Consider the following 20,133-nt stretch of genomic DNA (forward strand, 5'->3'; position numbering starts at 1 on the left):
ACTCAAAGATCATAGTCACAGTGGACACTCACCTTCCTGTGTCTGGTGCTGCAGGCCCTTTCCTGCTGCTGGAACTGCCTCTAGGTCCTCAACCTCGCTAGGGAGGTTCTTCTGTAGCTCTGCCCTCTGGCCAAGTCACAGTCAAAATGAATGAATTCCTTCTGGGGTAGCAAAGAGTTCAACAAATTATCTGCCCTCATCAGGATCTTCAGCCCCATCTCTGGGCCCTTTAAATCCAACCCTTTGCTCAGGCCTTTAAAAGGAACCTTGTCCCATGCTCGGGGCTTAGGCCACTTCATCAGTGGTTGATGGGGGAATTGCCTAACCACTACTCCACGTTCCAACCTAAGGACCATATAAACATCAGGCATGTACTGCTTCCTTTAATTCCTTCAGTTAGTTGCCAGGAACTGACCTGCTAATGCCCTGCAGCTCCTTTTATCTGAGCTGGCTGGGCTCTGATTGGCTGCTTTCCTGAGGCCATTCTAGGTAGGCCTGGAAGACCAAACTTTGCTACTCCTTCCTGGTGTACGGTGTAGTAGCACCTCAGGGCCTCCAGCAGAGGGCCTCAAAGGGTCAAGTACACCCCATCACCATTACATACTATTTTTTTTGCACAGGACCTCTGCCTCATTCAGTGCACAGATGGTCCTGTTCTGGAAATAGAAGAGGATTGTCTAGTAAAGAAGGATGTTGCCAGTAGGATGCCAGCTTCCTTTGTGGAAGAAGTTAGAAGGTGTACAGTAAATGGGGAAGGGGACTGCATAAATAACAAGGATGGTCTCATCGTTAGGGCAATTGTATGCTGCCCTAGAGAATTGGATTCAATCCCTGCTTCTATCACACCGAGTTCCTAAGTGACACTGCACAGGTAACTTAAACCAGACTTTTCATGGGAGGCTACTAATTGTGTGTGCTTCATTTTCTGGGTGCCTAACTTGTGACCTTGGGGCCTAACTTGCACAAGTGCTGAGCGCTCTCAGCTGCAACTGAAGCCCATGGAAACTGTGCTTAAAGATACAAAGGGCTATACAATGTTAAGTGCTCTGAAAAATCAGATCCTAGATGTCTCAAACTGTGCACGCAAAATTAGGTAGATAATATTGATCTTCATCTCTCTGGGTCTCAGCACTGCATCTGTAAAATGGAGATAACCCTTCTGAGGTTAGGGGATAGTATTTTGTGAAGATAAATAAAATAATGTTTGTAAAGCACTCAAATACTATCGTGACAAGCACAATAGAAAAGCCTGTAAGGAAATTAATAATTTTGCCTTCAGAGCAGTGTTGGGTGGGTGCAGTAAATAAGTCACTAACTGAGCAATGAGGATAAAACAAAATATTGAATAGCTTCTTATAGTCCATTCTGTGCACTGAATGAGGTAGGAGTAATGTGGAAAAAATAGTTTGGGATCACATCTTTGAAGACTGTATCTTAATGCATATGAATAAGAGGGAGGGCATATTAAGGTTGCACAGGCAACCTTAATTCAGTAATTTCCTAACTTCTGAGTGCTTGACTTTGCAACCTTAATAATGTTATTTTAAGAGGGTAGGAGCCGGGGTATCGTGTGTAATTCTAATTACATTTCTTGTTTAGTGGTAAGGAGAAAGTGATTCTTTCTGCGCTTCCTTACTATTGTTACATGACTGTGCATACTGACTTTTTATAACTCACAGTTATGCTACCTTGCCTTCACAAATCAAACAACGGCTGCCTACAGCTCCAGAATTTCAGTTGCTGAAAGTACAATTGTGCAATGACTGCATTCTTGGCTGGCCTCAGCTTTTCTTGCTGCTGTTCTACTGCTGGCTTATGATTCTTTCTGCTAGGAGGGCTGGCTCTGACTTCTCTCTCCTGTTGCAGCTGGGTTTGCTATGATTATGTTGCCTGCAGTGCTTTCCCTCCATGCTGTTCCATCCCAGACTCTGATGCCTGAGGGTGATCCTTAAATTTTAAATCCTCCATTCTACAGAACCTTAAGGCACACTCTGCTGTTGCGAGTACCAAATTGTAGAGTGATGTTGCATGAGGTTTATACGTACTCCTAAATCCTGGGACTGCAAGTGATTTGTTGTAAACACAGTGGACACCTAGGGTAAACTTTGTTCAGCTTAATGCAAAGTAAGAGCTGATTTCTTTTACAATCTGAGCCTTTCTGAGTACCCAACAATGGGCTCCCTCTTTGGTTCTCCTTAGATTTTATAACTCTTTGTGTTTTGGATCAAGATGCCAATTAGCTAGTGCACTCTCCACATCTAGCTCAACTACCAGCAACTAACAGTTCGTCTTTAGCATTCTTTGAAAATGCCTATTTGAGCATATGTACATAGGTATCTTACAGCCGTTGTCTTGTCAAACGTTGAATCTTTAAAGGCAACACACAATTTACTGTATGTATTTCCCTTTCTTAGTGTCAGCCATGCCTGCTCGGTGTGGCACTCTGTCCTCCTCTAGTGATGGCTATGCCAGCTGGAGACTGATGAAGCCTGCTGTAACCTCAGCTGCCCAAAAGGTATCCTTTAGCTCAGGACAGAGAGACTCATGCATTCAGAGCAAGCAATCCCAGCTTTGATGCCCCCTGCTAACAACCCACCTGGAGCATTGGTGTTACATAAATACAGAAGATCACTGTGACAGTAACTGTTGGTAAATGAAGATTTTTTTGTAACAACAACCACTGTAAATGTTTAAACATGGCTACAGGGATAAGGCTTACAGTTGCCATTAATTTTTACATATTTAAAAGATCGTGTTTATTTTTTATGACTATTTAAGCCTACACATTTTACTATGTGCGTTAAATAATTAACTATTTTGTCAGCTGATGTGGGTGTGCCTCATTTTTAATGTTCCAAATACATGACAGGCACTCAGTGATGGGAATCATATAAGAATCAAAACAGAGAGACAGAGGATATTTTTCAGCATTAAGTAACACCTTAGACCTTAGGACTTTGCATACAAGACTGGAACAGTTTTGGAATTACCTGAAGTTTTTCACTATGGCAGTTTCCTACAATAGTGAAGTTTGTCCTCTTGTTTGGCCATTGTCTTTTTTATTAACCTTCTCTTTTGTCTCTTGTATAGGAAGAGTAGAGCATTTCTCAGTTCCTGTACTTTATATATTTTCCATGTAGTTGTACGTGTTGTCAGTCAGTTTAGGGTGTGCGTGCTGGTGTGAGTTCCCCTCTGGACGCCGTCTCAACTTCTGCAGCGAACTGAATCGACAAAACCCATTAAGCATGACCCATAAATTACCACAGACTTGGATAAGCAGCGAAGGAACTTGGCCAGGTTTATTACACGGTGCTTGCACCCCATAAGAGCTACAAGTACACTAGGACATGTAGGATTGTCACAATGGACCGGCTCAGTTAATGGTGGGACTTTCTGTTATCCCCTCGGACAGACAAAGATGCAGCTGCTAGGATCCCCTTCTTATAACCTGACACAAACAAGTTACGTAATGCCTCTTTGATATTGGTTATTGTACCTTGCTTCTCGATCAAGCATAACATTTTCATCCATCCTCCTGTCTCTTACTTTAAGGTTGGGGTGTCTTTGTACTGTCTCTCATGATTGTGTTTATGCATTATTGCATCTTAGGGAGAGCTTGTACTACCTTCCCGTATTGTACTGCTGTTTGGGGAGTACTTGGACTGTCTCCCAGGATTATGTTTCTGCAATCACCATGTATCGGGGGAGTTAGGACTACAATTGCTCCTAACAATGCTGTGTTATTCTGTTACTGCTTCTTAGGAATGCCAGTGTATTACCAATGCTGTATTTCTGCCAAGTTCCTGCATTGGTTGGTAAGCTTGTAAGTTGGCAAGCAGCTGCTGTTTCCTAAAGCCAGACTTTGGTTCAAGCCTCAGCTCTTGTATCTAGGTCCGTTATACTAGGCCTCATGTCTCAGGCTCTCACCTTCTACTACAGTCCCCCACTTTTTGTCTTTTTATGGGGAGGATGTTTACCCATCATCCTGGAAAAGCATAATGTATGAACTGAAGATGACCCAGTGGGCTAAACACTGGTATATGGCCACCTTGTATTACCATCCACACATTCATCCCCTCTGTCTCTTAGTCTGCACATTCCCTCATATGATCTTCCAATTATTTTTAGTTCCTTATAGTGAGCCTGGGAATGTTAGGCTCAGGACCATTCAGTGAAGAAGTGTAGTAGTCACCTTCTGTTGCAAATATGCCCTTTTGTTTAGAGCCAGTGCGTTAATCAGCAACAGCAAAGAGCCAACGAACCTTAGATCCAACGAACCTTTAAGCTCACAGATCCCCTTAGTAAATTCAGTGCGTATACTGTAACGTTTGTATCCACGTGTGGTGGTCAGGTCTGTCATTCACAGGACACCCCACCTTCTATTCTGTTATCCTTAATTGTAGATATGATGATGGATGGAGATGTCTGCCTGGTACTATAATCTTTTTTACATTACACACCTAAACTAATCAATACAATTCAATTCTTCTATTACATACTAATAACATGCATAAAATAAAGTTGATTATACCTGGGCATAAAACTAAAACCACCACCAAAACAATAAAATGTAAACAGTGTTCATTACCCTGGCTTCGTTAATGGCCAAAGCCAGCCTCTTTTCCCTATTACGCTGTAACTTAGTTCTTTTCACTTGACAATGCAAATAACAACAAAATCTGAAAAGGGCAAGTATAGCTATCATTTGCACGATCACAGAAATCAGGCTGAGTGTTCTGATCATGGGATGTAATGTGACATCTTCGGGGATAGCCCACCAAGGTGTCTCCACCTCCTTTGTACATTTTCTATTTCCTCAAATTGCTTTTGAATTAGATTAGCTATAAATTCCAAAGCTTCTTCTGACTGTGCTACCTGATCTTGTATATTTAGATGCAGTCGTTCAATGGGTGGGAATACTATTATTAAATAATATAGATTTTGGTGTATATATGTATACATGTGACACCACCTCATATTTAAGCATCACAATCCTTCTATTTGTAGTTGTAGTCTGGCCCTTTCACTTGGTACCACAGATAGCAACACACTTCTATTAGGGCAAGTAAAGTTTCAGTTACCACCGGTATTAATAGTAATAGTAGGCTTGAGTGTTTTTAAATACTGGGGTAGGCATTATTACAGTGTGTTCTACACTGCTATGTATATAAGAAGTAAAAGAAATTTGGAATAGTGACATTACATATGAAGCCTTCATATATACATTTCTTGTGTTTACTTACCACACAGTACTATTCATCCAGGTTATAAATTACCCTTACTACTGGCTGTCACCATCTGGTAAGCTATGCTGGGCAGGAACAGCTAGCTTCTTTGTTTCATTGGCTGCATTGCTGTGTGATACATCAGTAGTTTATGTAGATCCAGTTGTTTGTTATGGATTCTATCTTCCAGATAACCTACTGAATGGACAGTACCCAATTTATCTAATATTGCGGTGTCAGGATTTAGTATTGATACCCAGACACTGAACAAGATTGTTTTGAATAACATGTGCCTCAGTTAGGATGCAGTGCACTGACTTCAAATTGTGACTAATATTAATAGGGGATTGGTTTACACAATTTGTAGTCACCATGTAACTTTACTAGTTTCTTTACCAGTTTGTTTTTCCCTTGCCTTCATGTTGTGTGCTGTGATTAGTTTGTTAATTTTCACCTGTCTTGGTTAAACAGTTTAGCAATGTTATGCACATTGTAAATGGTGTACAGCAATGCAGCAACAACAAAGCAATGCAACAATAATACAGTAATAACACATTTGTTTTTACTCAGTAGCCAAATTCAAATTAAATGACAGATTAACCTGGTCCAGCTAGTGGTTTTCTAGCTGATTGCCAACTTAATTGTCCATAGATGGTATACTGAAGTATATATAAGACCAGTCTGCTATTTATAAAATAGTTCATTTTTCTTTTCTTGATGCCTGGGGGTTTCCTTCACTGTGTATTGATATCTTCTGGTGTCTTTGGGGTGTTATATCTTCTTGGTGTGTTTGGTCTGTGGGATGTAACCTTAAACAGCTTCAGTTAATAAATTTTTTGCATGTTTGTTTTACATTTCTTTTGTTTTCAATAACCAAAACATAATGCACATATTAAGTTAGCTTGTTTACAATATAATAGGGACCAAGTCTTTTATAAAACAAGCTATACTTTTGCAATTGTTGTACAAACATTAATTTTTAGTTGAGGTGTATTACTAATCTTTTATACTAAATATAATGTTTATCTGCTAAAATAGAGGCTCACCATCTTCTATGAGAAGCTGGACTGCTCTCTCCTACTGAGCAGTTTTAGCAAAAGAGTTAGTAACAGAATTTTTACCCAAGCTTTTTAGAGTTAATTTGCTAAAAGCAACAACCAATTCTACTTTTGTTAACTGTTTAGAAGCACAAAATTTTAACAACCACTTCTTCCCTTTAAAACAGCAGCATAAAAAAATAGAGTATAAAAATTAAAACAAAATCAATTTTAAATACAGGTCTATGCAAATACTTTGAGGGTATTAAGCTTCCATGACACTTGGTTGTGTTTGGGAGACAAAGGTGGCAACCTGTTCAAATTTTTTGGTTAACTTTAACATTTTTCAACATAACTATATATAATATATCTGGTTATTTTTAAATTTTTTTTACCATTTTTGCTGTAACATTCTTATAACCATATTTCAATAGTTGATAAAGTTGCAAACAAATTTATGAAAACTCAAACAAAATTGATATCTTACCAATATTACCTTTCCATTACTATTGAGGTTTTCCCTTACATATTTTCCTTTGAAAAACTGTGATTGAGAAATAATTCTTTTTGTTTGCAATTGCATTATTTGTTGAGGCAAAATTATATGTACATATATTTATAAATGAGGCCTTTTTGAGAATTGCAAAAAAAATGAATTGGTATTATGATGGTCACATCCCAATCATAATATTAAAATTGTGTGGTACCACTCATATGAAAAAAAAGTATAAAATTGAGTTTTGTTGCAACAAAATAAATATTTTTAAAAAGTAGTCACATGACACACACAACATGTAACACAGGACAACATACATGACATACAGGACAAACTTACAATTGCACCAGAATTATATTTATAGCTATACAAGATAAAACATTAAGAGCTAAAATTATTAAGGCAATTTTAGAAAACAGACAGGTAAACCAAAGAATTAAACATTTAAATAAGCCAGTTATTAACTTTCATATCAAGTTACTTGCCAAGTTCATTGTATTAACTTAGTAATTCAATGCATTTTGTATTAATTTATATTGCTTATTTTAAAAATTTGCTTTATGAAAAAAAGGAAAGCCCATGTTTCAAATATTAGTCAGTAATCAGGATTAGAAGCAGAGTCTGTATTTCTGTTGCTAGGCCAACATATCTTTAAGGAAGCTATGAGTTCTTTTAGCAGTTTCATTCCTGAAGGGTTAAAAACAAAGAGAAAACCAGGCAAAAACCTCACTTTAAATAAATTCAGTAAGTTAATTACCTGGTCCTTTCCCCGCTCTTGTTCTGTTTTGTTTTCATCTTTTAGTGATGGTGGTTTCTGTAATACTTTTTAAAACTTAACTTTTAAGACCAAGAAAGCAGAGCTGAGGAGAAATGGGGGGGGGGGGGGGGAAATAGAACCATTTAGGAAAAGCAGCAAGTTTAGCAAATCAAGAAAGGAAAACTTAATCAGTATATAGAAATATTTAAGAAAAAGGGGGTTGTTACCTGCTCTTGTGAAAGCTGAATTTGTTCCCCCAGTGTCTGTTGCTTTTGTTTGTGTGCCAGCTGGTTTGCAGGAGTGCCCTTGCCTACTGTAGTTTACAGTTTCTGAGCAACTCCACATGTTAATGCATTAATTTTGGGTGTTAAGCTGCTTACTCTTAGTTATTCACTTGAACTTTTTTATCCACTCCCCTGCGATCAAGTCACAGCTCCTGTCTTCTACTGTGCTCTGTGAACAGTTCCATGTTTTCCTTCATCTGATTTACCAATCCTGTGAAAGTATTGTTGGCTACTTCTCCCTCCTGTGTGCTTACTTCTTCCATTCTGACAGGCACTAGTCTAGGTCTTGGTTTAAGTTTTACCGGAACCTGGCTTTTATCATACAGTAATGGTCACAATGTGGTCCCTGTTTCATTTTTTAAATTTACTAGGGCCATCTTTTTCCATTTCTGTTCCCATCCTTCAGGCATAGAATAGCTACCTGAAGACTGCTGTTGACCACAAATATTTATAACAGGGGGTGGCACGTCTCTTTTTTACAGATTTTTTTACATCTGTTTCCCATGTTTTATTTTGTTTCTGTGCTTGATGTAGTGTATCATGTCTCTGGACTGCTTGCCACCCTGCTGGGAGAGCAGGAGCATTCTAGGACTCTGTCATTTTCTTGATTCTTTTACCTCTTTCTTTGTTTCTGTTAGCTGCTCCACCACATTACTGGCGTATTGTCTTAGCCATTTTACAGCCATGGCCATGGCTTGTAATACTCTACACTTCTTATTCTTATTACTATTTTTCAGGGCAACCATTTCTGCCATTGCTCTACAAATTCCTGTCCATGTTTTCTCACCCTGGTTTTTAAACTCATATGGACCACCTTTGTTTGTTACCCAGTGCATCCATAACTCATCAAACTCTGTGGGGATTTGAAGGGAGGGTAAAAGGGCATTCCCTAGCTCGTAGCTTTCTGCCATGTTAGGTCACAACCCCTTCCAGAGGACAACTTGCTCACTTACCAAATCAGCGGTCAGGGTCACCGGTGTTGTCAGTCAATTTAGGGCGTGTCTGCTGGTGTGAGTTCCCCTCTGGACATCATCTCAGCTTCTGCAGCTAGCTGAATTGACAGACCTTGTTAAGCATGACCCATAAATTACCACAGACTCAGTTAAGCGGTGAAGGCACTCGACCAGGTATATTGCAAGTGAAGCACGGTGCTTGCGCCCCATAGAAGCTACAAGTACACTAGGACATGTAGGATTGTCACAATGGACCGGCTCAGTTAACAACAGAACTTTCCATTATCCCCTCGGCCAGAAAAAGATGCACCTGCTAGGATCCCCTTCTTATAACCTGACACAAACAAATTACATACTGCCTCTTTGATGTCTTTGATATTGGTTATTGTACCTTGCTTCTCGATCAAGCATAACATTTTCATCCATCCTCCTGTCTCTTACTTTAAGGTTGGGGTGTCTTTGTACTGTCTCTCATGATTGTGTTTATGCACTATTGCATCTTAGGGAGAGCTTGTACTACCTTCCTGTATTGTACTGCTGTTTGGGGAGTACTTGGACTGTCTCCCAGGATTATGTTTCTGCAATCACCATGTATTGGGGGAGTTAGGACTACAATTGCTCCTAACAATGCTGTGTTGTTCTGCTATGCTTCTTAGGAATGCCAGTGTATTACCAATGCTGTATTTCTACCAAGTTCCTGCATCAGTTGGTAAGCTTGTAAGTGGGCAAGCAGCTGCTGTTTCCTAAAGCCAGACTTTAGTTCAGGCCTCAGCTCCTGCATCTAGGCCTGTTATACTAGGCCTTATGTCTCAGGCTCTCACTTTCTACTACAGTATGGTCTGTCATTAAGGCTCCAATCCAGCAAAGTATTAATGAAGTCCAAAGAAGTCAATCAGATTATTCATGTGCTTCAAGTACTTTGCTGGATTGGGACCTAAAATCATTATAATTTCCTATTGCTTGGTCTTTCCTCCAGATTGCCTCAAAAATTCATTCTATATGTACATTAGTATTTTTTGGTTCATGCTTTGATTTTTATAATCTGGTACCTATCATTTGAATGGTTAAAATATAGTTACAGACATCTTTAAAATATTGTGCCATTTTGAAGCATAAAAAGCTTTTAATTTTCTATTCGAAGATGTCAGCAGGGATTAACAGAAGGCGTATTTGATACTGAGGAAAGAGAAAAGGAGCACTTTTTTGCAGAAGTTAAAGGGTGGGAAAGAAAGAAAAAGCATAGCATACTTCTTTTATTTGGACATAGAAATGGGTCAAAATGCATGCTTTACACATGTGGTGCATACTATGCCCTTTTTCAGTTGTAGTAGGAATACTGTTATGTAAAGAAAATGGTGAATTGTTTCAAGAAAGACATATATATTTTATAACTACATGCAACTCATTTATTATCTATATGATTCTTTGTGTTTTATAACCTATATATCTGTACCTATTTATCTATATGCCCACAAACTTACATGTACCTCAAAAGGATGTTGGGATGGTTAATTCATTGATGCATGTAAAGTATTTTGAGATCCTTGGATGACCGTCACTATATACATGTAACTTATTTATTATTTATGGGATTTTTATGTTTTTCAGAAATACGTTACAAAACACATAAAGAATCCTATAGATAATAAATACGTTGCATGTACATAGTGACTTTCATTCAAGGGTCTCAAAATACTTTATATACATAGATAATTAACCGTCATAACATCCCTGTGAAGTACATGTAAGCACTAGTAACTCCATTTTATAGATGAAGAAACTGAGTTTTGAGAAATTAAGGGTAAAATTGGGGCTCCATTGAAGTCAATGGCAAAACTCCATTGACTTCAATAGAGGTAGAATTTCACCTTAAGTGACTTGTCCAAGGTCACAAAGGAAGTATGCGGGAAAGCCAGTAATATAACCCAGACCTTATGGTTCCCACTCTTGTGTACCAACAAAATAACTAAACATTCTCCCTATTAGTCGTCATGGAACATTTATCAAAATTCTCATTTATAACATAGGCACCCGGACTTTTTTAGTAGGGAGTGATAGAAACATTGGATGTATACGGCAATATGCTGAACTGCTCCTATATAGTGCCAAATCCATCATCTTTCACATGGTGTATGGTGACTGATATTTTAACTTAACTCAGTATTAGGGCCACCACGCAGCCTGCCCCCTTGTGTATCTCTCCTGTACACATGCACTTGGATTATAACTTCTGTAATTCTGCATTCCCTGAAACTTTAGTTAGAAGGGTTAACACAAAAACTCAATTTACTATAAATTCATAGTTCTGAGGCCCTGTGGAGTTTTCCCAGTTAAGGTGTTACCCAAATCAGTATTAACTTCAGTAATAAAAACATATGTTTAGCTCACCTTCTAATCTTGGTCTCCCGGCTCTGGCTACACACCTTTGACTGCTAACCAATATAAAGCTACATTTGCCTTCAAACCCATAAGAAAGGAGTCCAGCTGTGTTTATATGTCAAAAATACCTGAAGAAAATGGACAAGTGGCTGAATAATGATTCTTTTGCAGCACATCATCCTTGAGAGCCACTACAGAATGTTTGTCTGTTAGCTAAAGCTGGGCCCAAATCATAACGTTCAGATATAAATACAAATCTTCTTATGCGTAGGGGGATTTGGCTTTGAGTTTTTGTTTTGGCCAGTTGTACAGAAAGGGACCAGCACAAAGTGCAGACTGTATTTCAGCTTCCACAAAGTATGAATGTTTTCAGGTTTAGATGTTTAGTTCAGACCCAACTCTGTTATTAATGATGATCAGGGCTGTTAGGAGATATTTACATCTTCTAGGCTATTAGTCACAAAAACTGCTGTGTCAAGTTATATTCACAGACTAACAGTAGATCAATCTGCTTTGTTCCTATCAAATGATGATGGGCAACATAAAGTGTTTATTTCCCATCCTGGGTTTTGTACCTTGCTCTGGCAGAACAGGTTTTCCTTCTTTGGCATTCATGCTTCCTTTGGCACTCTGACTGAGGCACAATTTTATCTTGGCTTTTGTCCTCATTCTCATTCCCTGGTGTAGAATTTTATTTGCACAGTTTGCATGAGCAAAGTTGGATTTTGTGACATGTTTGTGGGTAGCTTTGGCATTCTCTAGTCTCTTGTGGCAAACAAAATATTTTTCATTAGAAGAGTCACTAGGGAACAACAGATTACCTCTCTCATTTCTCTACTCTGCAGTCCTTTTAATTCAAAACTAGGGGACTGTACGTGCAGGTGTGTTTGCTTGCATTATATACATCCATCTTCCCAAATCTAGGCTGAGTGTATGTCTCCTTTATGTCTCGCAAATGCCAAGACCCGCAGGGAAACTTCTTCCAGTTCCTTGCAATGTCACTGTCAGACTTCAGATCCTGAGTATTCAAGTGTGTTGTTGCACCTTCTCTCTTTCAGTCTTTTTCTCACTCCGTATTAGGGCCTCCATGCAGCCTGCTGTCTTGTGTATCTCTCCTGTACACCTGCACTTGGACTATAACTTCTGTAATTCTGCACTCCCTGAACTCCCAACTGGAAGATACTTTGTTCTCATTGTTCTTTGTCCCTGTGTTAACCCTGTGTAGACTGCAGGTATTAGCCTTGGTAGAAACATTAATTTGGGTGGCAGTCTGAAGAATGACAGTATTCTAAGAATTAAACAAAGAAACAGCCAAATACTTGGTTTCCTTAATCCCCTATTAATATTAACATGAGTATCATTATCCTGTGTGGTAATCGGTGTGTTGGTCACCGATGTTTATCAGTGTAGGCTGCGTGCGTGTGTCCCTCTGTAGATGCTGTCCCAGTTCTGGCCAGGAAACCGAGACGGCTTTCACAATCTAATGAATCGACACGACCACGGATTAGCTGAGCAACGAAGGCACCCAGGCCAGGTTTATTGCATGTGGCCCAATGAGAAATGACTTAGAGTATCTCTGGATCAGTTTCGTATAGGCGGCGTTACAATGGCCATGGCCCAACAGCGGGACTTTCCGTTATCCCCTAGACCGGACGCCGGTATTCCCTCCGACACCCTCTTTTATACATTGTTACATACACTTTCGTTCTGCCCCTTTGACGTAGGTAGTTGCCACCCTCTTGACGTAGACTAATACCACCTCTTTCTGTTGATTGGCTGATTTGGGCAAAACAACTTTATGTATCACATTTTGTCATTTCTATCCATAAAAGTGTCATTTTAGAGAGTTAGTATCTTGGTACCTCCTATACCTGCTACATATTTTAGTAATATTTTGGCAATCTTGCAGTATCAGCACTTTCCTGTGCCAATTTCAGTTAACTTGAGTGACCCCTTATACTTCTGTTCACTCAGCTTTTTCCATTTAGGCCTTAGCCTGTTTTACAGGCCTTAAGCTCTCACTTCTTACTAATCCTGTACCTCTACTGAGGATATGTACCAGAGCAAAATTATTTATAAGGTCATAAATAAAGACCTCTGTGAATAAAGAAGACACAGCTGAATTACAGACAACATTTTTCCTGTGTATCATTTAAACTACCTGTGTTCTGATTTAAGGTACCTTAGATTTATCAGCTGTTTTATGAATTAAGTGGTCAGGTAGTTTCTTTACCTAGCGTGTGTCTGCCATGGAAGAATGTCTGATAATTGTCCTTTACCCGTGTAACCATTACTTTTGCATCATAGGTCAGCAACATATTCGTGCACTTTTGTCATTCCTCTATATAGCTAGCTAGCTTGGCAATTGCCTCTAACACTGTACCAGCTGAGAACCTCACAAACATTAATGACTTTATCCAAACACCCCAACAGTGAGGCATTATTATGCCCATTATACAGACAGCAAAAATGAGGCACAGGGGCTATCCTTTCTCCTCATTTCTTCTTCATGCAAAGTCATGAGCAACACAGATCATACATTCAGATTATTATGTGACCGTTTTGCCAGGTGGTGTTGGCAACAACAAGGGCTGGGGCCAGTAAACTAGGGGTTCCTCTAAACATTACAAAACAGATCCAGCCTGCGCCCCAACCCAGCAATCGAGCAAACTAAGGACCACCGTTGGGTGCCTATAAAAGACAATACCTCCCCACTTGCAAGCACAGAGACTGCAAATAGCAAAAGAAAACTTTGACTAACTCACACTAATTTGGGAAAATACCACAACAATGATTCACAATTATGCGAACAATAAGTAAACACCTGCCCCAACAGCATCTTGGGTAGTGTCCTGTGCCTCAGTTTCTCACCATGTGGTATGACAGTCCAACAGATGAATGTCCTTTACCACTCCACTCCCGTTTTCCCTCCACTGCATCCCACTCATGCCTGGGTGTCTGCAATCAGTAAAGTCCGAGAATCCAGGGGTCCATTCACAGGGGTTCATCTCCAACCCTGAAGGGGGGATAGGGTTGAACAATGCCTCTACCCACTGCTGCTGCTCATCGCTGCCTCTGCTTACCACCATTGCCTCTGCCACTGCTTGCCGTTATCACTGCTACTGCTTGCCACTGCTCACCACTGTCACTACGGCTGCTTGCTACCGATGCTGTTCACCATTGCCGCTGCCCCAGCTGTGATGCCATGTTTTGAGGTTCCACCACTAGCCCAATCCTTCATGATTTCAGCTCTGTAGTTAATTCATTGAGTTCTGGGGAACCTCCTTGCTGCTGCATCTTTATCCCTGGTTTAGTGAGTGAGGTTCAGTTTAGAGCATATTAAGAACAGCTCTTCTGCCATTTAGGCATACAATAAGGGCAACAACATTTCATTATCCCTGGGTCCAAGACTAAAATGAGTTTTAGTCCAAAACAGCCACAATTGATCTCTTAGGGAGGCAACTGGTCACCCAGGAAAAGTAGATGTGTCTGTGCAAACAGGGTCGCACCTGAGTTCTTTCCCCCAAGTTCATCAATAGGCAGCAGGGCAGAGCTCAGTCAAATGCTGGCTTGCAGTTATTAACATCAAGAGGTGTGTGAGGCACAGCGCAAACTGCTCCTCTTTGTGCAAGTGAAGGGAGGCAGTTCAACACTAGGGGAGGATAGGCAATGTTTTCATTGCCATTATCTTCCGGGGGTTCTGCCTGGTAAAGCAATCTTTGCCATGTTCCATTGGAGTCTTACAGTGAAGGATGCAGTGGGGGTGCACTGACTCCTGCTAAATCAAAGCACACTCACTTATTCCTTCATTGGCCAGCATCATGCACTTTTGGGGCTATGTTGGTTGCTTGGAAGCCATCCTGCCTCCCGGCTGGCCTCGCCTGTCCTGGTAACATCCTACGCTTCATAGACTTTCCTTCAACAGAGTCTTTGCGCTCTGGGTTGAATCAAGGGGCTGAATCAAGCCCACTGGCTTAGGTACGAGGTCAAAATGAACATTAAACATGTTATTCCTGATGATAACCATACATTTCATTTAACTTGTATCCCATAACTCCAGTCTACAAAATGTATAATTTTGTCTAGATTATGCCCTCACTAATTTATAACTGATCCCAAAGATGTTTCTGTTTTACCAGTTCTACTCAACATCCCACGGTTTTAGACATGCAAATGCATTCCACTGCTTTCAACCAGCTTGATCCTGAATTCACATAGCACTTAATCAGTTTAATATGCTTCATGTTGCTAATTTGAAAAGCACATGAGGAAGGAGTCTGTGCAGTATAGATATGACAATTAGTGAAACACTCCTTTTTTATTTTGTTTGGGTAGTACAAATCTTACTAGTAATTTTGTCTCCTTACTCTAAAGAGAGTAAATGAGACAGTTCTTATGCCAACAACTTTTGGTGCCAGAGGTAGTGATAGAAATATGTTGCCTCTGGAGGTTCAAGTGTATTTAATAATCCCCCACCCCTCCCATTTTTATATTCCATTATTGGTCTCTCTTCTCTCTTCCTTGTTATCGTCTAGAAAACAGGCAAACACATAGACACAAATATATAAAACTTAAAAAACAACACCATGGCAATAATATTCTGTTGTCCGTCTGAAACAACAACAACTACAAAAAGGAAGAAACTTTGAGAGAGAACAACTTTGACTCAAACTTTGTGTCATGCTGAGGTTTAGTCTCTGAGTCCATATGGTATATCACAAAATTCTTTGACAAATTAGAACTCTGATGTACTTTCACATGCTTAGGTTTAATTTCCCTTACAGTATATATGTTTTAGAAACAGTAAGATAAAAAATATAATAAAATAAAATAAAAACCCTAAAACAGTTTAAAAAGAAAAAACATGCTCCTAACCATATGAATTTACTTTTCTGGGAGAATTTTGTTTAAGAAAAGTTATATTAACTGGAATGATATAACAGTCACAGAAAAGCCTTTTAGTAATGTCCTATCCATGAAATATGCTTTTTTATCCCCAGTTTACTTGAGGTAGGGGAATTTTGACTTGCTTACATGAGTGACAGGCAACTGAATTACAAGGCACAGATCCTCAGCTGATGTAAATTGCCATAACCATTGGAGCTGCCCCCAAGTTTACAGTGTGGTCAGGTGACCTCTGGTAAAATTTTACCATGCGAATAGGAACTTTATTGTTTTTACGTTTTCGCCGTAATGACCTTACCTGTAGAATAAATGTGCTTGTTTGGAAAGAGCCACATATTAACTTGTAACTGCTGGCAGCTCACTAGAGTTGGCCTTTAGGCTGGGGATATCACAGTGTAAGGCAGGGAGCCGTGCAGCCTTCAGATCCCAGTCAGGAGGCAGAGAGATGCGGCTCTTACCCAAAAAAGGTGATGGCTGGAAGCCGAAAGCCTGATGTAGATGATCTTGAGAAGACATAGAGGAGGAATACAGGTGCAATTTACTTGACACTGTGACACAAGACACTCTCTTCTGACTTTGCCTTCACTAATATAAACATAGAGCACAGTACACATGTAATTAAAAAACAAACCAAAACAACACATTTCACACACAATTTCCCCCCGAGGGAGAGGATGAGAGAAACAAACCAACCACATATGACACGGTAGTCATATCATGTAATGCACTAATGGAAGGAGCTCTGATATCACAGTGATAAAAGCAGTGCAAGAGACTGTATAGAACAGATTTATACATCCCAATTCCCATCTACACCAACACTCCTTTAAACTGCTCTGGTTGTGCAAAAAGGGACATTAAAGTGGGTTTATGGTTTTACGTATCTGAAGAGGAAGGAAGGTCCTGTGGCTATAGATGTAGCTTGGACTCAGGAGACCTTGTTCAATTCAACAGACTACCTTCAGCAACTCTCTCTGTGCCTCAGTTTCTCATCTGTAAAATGGGAAAAAAGTACTCCCCTCAGCCACAGGAATGTTGTGAGGATAAATATATTACAGATTGTAAAATACTCAGATGCCTCAGGATAGAAGCTACAGAAGTACCCAAGACAGATAGATATAATGTATGTCCATTTAAGTCCCCCTTTCACTGCTAGAATGGTGTAATGGGCCCTTAGTGTAAATGGGAATCAGACCCCTATAGTACTTTTTATCCAGAGATCTCAATGCACTTCAGAAAAGGAGAGTTTAAGCCCTACCTACATTTTACAGTTTAGGAAACTCAGAACCTTTAGCTATGGGTACTCCACTTGAAACATCCAGGGTGGGAGTTTTGAACACACTCATTGCTGGTCTAATTCTGCCCTCAATGAATTCAATGGAAATTTTACTATTGCCTCCATTGGGAAGAGAGTTAGGCAAACATAGAGCACTTTTGAAACTCTCCTCATTTCCTCCTCAAGTCCCTAAAGCAAGTTGCTAACAAAGTTAGCCGTACAAACCAACCTTTTTGTTTCCCAGCCACGTGCTTTTCCACTACAGCTCCCACCTATTAGGCTTCAGTGGATTTGAACCCAATCTATCATATCCACTTTTTAAATGCAGAGTAAAACCCCCTCTCTATTTACAGCGTTACTTCTATCTTAAGCCAGTTTGAGAAACAGCTGGAGAAGATTGGGTCACTTTAGCAGTTTGGTGGATCAGCCCCTGCAGAACCCTGAACTGTGGAAGCTGATAAATCACACAATGGTTTTTATAGCCTAGCCCTCAGTCCTCAGCCGATTCAAGTTCCTGTAGCCCCTTTCAAAGAATTATATGATATACTGTGACTAAGTAAAAGAATGTGTGTAACAGAACTACTCCTAGAGGAGAAGACTCTGCTGACCATGTGATTCTTATAGCCTCACTAAATGTAGCATTGAATTGTGAACTATGTTTGTTATTACATCCCTAATCAGGATAATCTGATGATTTTTAAAAAAAGAAATAGAATTAATTGTACAACTAAGATAAACATAGCTGTAAACTAGCATTGTGTATATATGTCTACTATGAAAATAACTCAAGTGTTGTATACATTTATCTCAGTACATTATAGTGAGGTCAAGATAACTCACCATAGTTCAGGGAGTTGGGAGTTCTGTAGGTAGTTTGCATATTATGGCCCCCTGGGTTATCAGATGCCATTCCTGCAAAAGGGATCACTCCCCATGGAATCCACTTGGCTTCAGTGGAACTGTGCATGGATGTAAGAGTCCATGTAGGTGAATCTTGTTGCAGGGTCAAGATTTTAAACTGGTATTTTCAGAAGTGATGTTGTTTTTGTGGTATTGACTTCTAAAGAGCTTTACTCTGGAAGTGCCATAAAAACAAGTTTCTGTTATACCTTTATAATATTTTGGCCTTAATTGATTCTTACACTACATTAAAATACTAGGGAAGCTGTGGCCTTCCATGAGCCTCACTGGTTTATAATGATCAGACCCAATTTCTACTCAGTAATGCCAGAATAGTCAACTGATTCTAATAGGATTTCACTTGTAATAGAGCAGAACTGTGCCCATTCTGCTTGCCTGTGCTTTGTAGTTTATAGGGCACCACAGATCATCCATATTATAGGGAGACCTTCATTCCCCAGACACAATGGAGTGAGTTAAAGATGAAGCCATAGTCCTAACACAAAAAGTCTTTGCACTGTTAATTGAATTCAGATTGAACAGATGAACCTATTGTGAATTATGAATCATGAATTATGAATTATGATCTCTCCTTCCTCTTGTGATTGAATCATATGGATAAAATCTGTATACAGTACCACACAACTGTCTGTCTGTAGTAATATGTTAAACTGAATTATTATTTAACACACCTATAAAGTTAAAGAAAGAGAAGTGTAACTCTGTTTTCTCCGTATGTAAAATCTCCAGATCTGTAATACTAAAGGCTAGGACAACATTTATTCCCTGGACAGTTTACAGTTCATTAGCAGCAGCATTCACAGCCATCTGACAGTTGGCCAGAACAGTGAGCTAAACTGGAAGATAATGAGGTATAGAAAATATCTTAGAGGAATATAAGGTCTCTAGAGTATCATCAGATTGTACAAGGAAAAATTTCAAATGGTTTCATAGATTTATTTGTTTAGACAATCACTGTGATGCCTCTGTGGCACAACTGAAATAACTTCATTTCAAAACATTCACTGATAATAAATTGCCACCAATCCCTACCCATTAAAGAAAGAGGGGAAAAAACAGTGACTTACCTTAAAGAGATGTTTTGTCCCTGTGGATCCCATTCTGGTGAGCATGTGCCCCATGCATGTCAGACTGGAGTGTTTTCACCAGAAGTGTCTGTTATGTTCAGATCTGGGTCCACGACTGTGTCCTGAATGTCCTCCATCACTCCAGGGCATGTAGGACAAAATGGCCTTGACCCCTGCTCAGCCCTCTTGCTAATTTAGAATCCCAGTAGAGAAAGACTCCAAAAGAATAGGGATTGGGAGAGGGATGTGTCATTGTGTCTACATGGATGAAACACCTCAAAGAACGACAATTACTGTAAGCTAAACAACCATTGCAGGACTGCAGGTTTGGGAAAAGAAACGGGGAGGGTCATGATTTGATTGTTAGGTCACAAGATGGCGGAGAGGTGAGTAGGGGTGATAGACATAACTCAGTCCTTTTAGAAATTTTAAAACAGTGGGATGAAAGAACGTTGTACAAGCCTGAATGCACAAACCTGGGCAAAACCAAGCTCCACATTTTAAATATCTCCAGAGCCCTTCTTCATTACTTAGACAGGACAAAGCCATTCAGGAAATCACCCTGTTTATTATGGTGTTGTGAAAGGTCAGGACATCTTTTCCCAGAGATTATCCAGGTGTATTACAATCTATTACCAACTACCAGATAGGCCTCTTCTCCTCAGGCATCAGAGTGCACCCCACTATAGCCGAGGCAACCTCTTCAGCATGCCTCAGAAATATTCCTTTATCAGAGATCCACAGGGCAGCTACTTGCAGCTTAGTCCTTATTGTTACCAACCATTTACACCCTGGGTTTGGTGACTAGATCAGATGCCAAATTCAGGAGAGGA

This window comes from Emydura macquarii, unplaced genomic scaffold (assembly GCF_026122565.2).
Source record: "Emydura macquarii macquarii isolate MOO-44397 ecotype Brisbane River unplaced genomic scaffold, CSIRO-AGI_Emac_v2 contig_1027, whole genome shotgun sequence".
NCBI lineage: Eukaryota > Metazoa > Chordata > Testudines > Chelidae > Emydura > Emydura macquarii.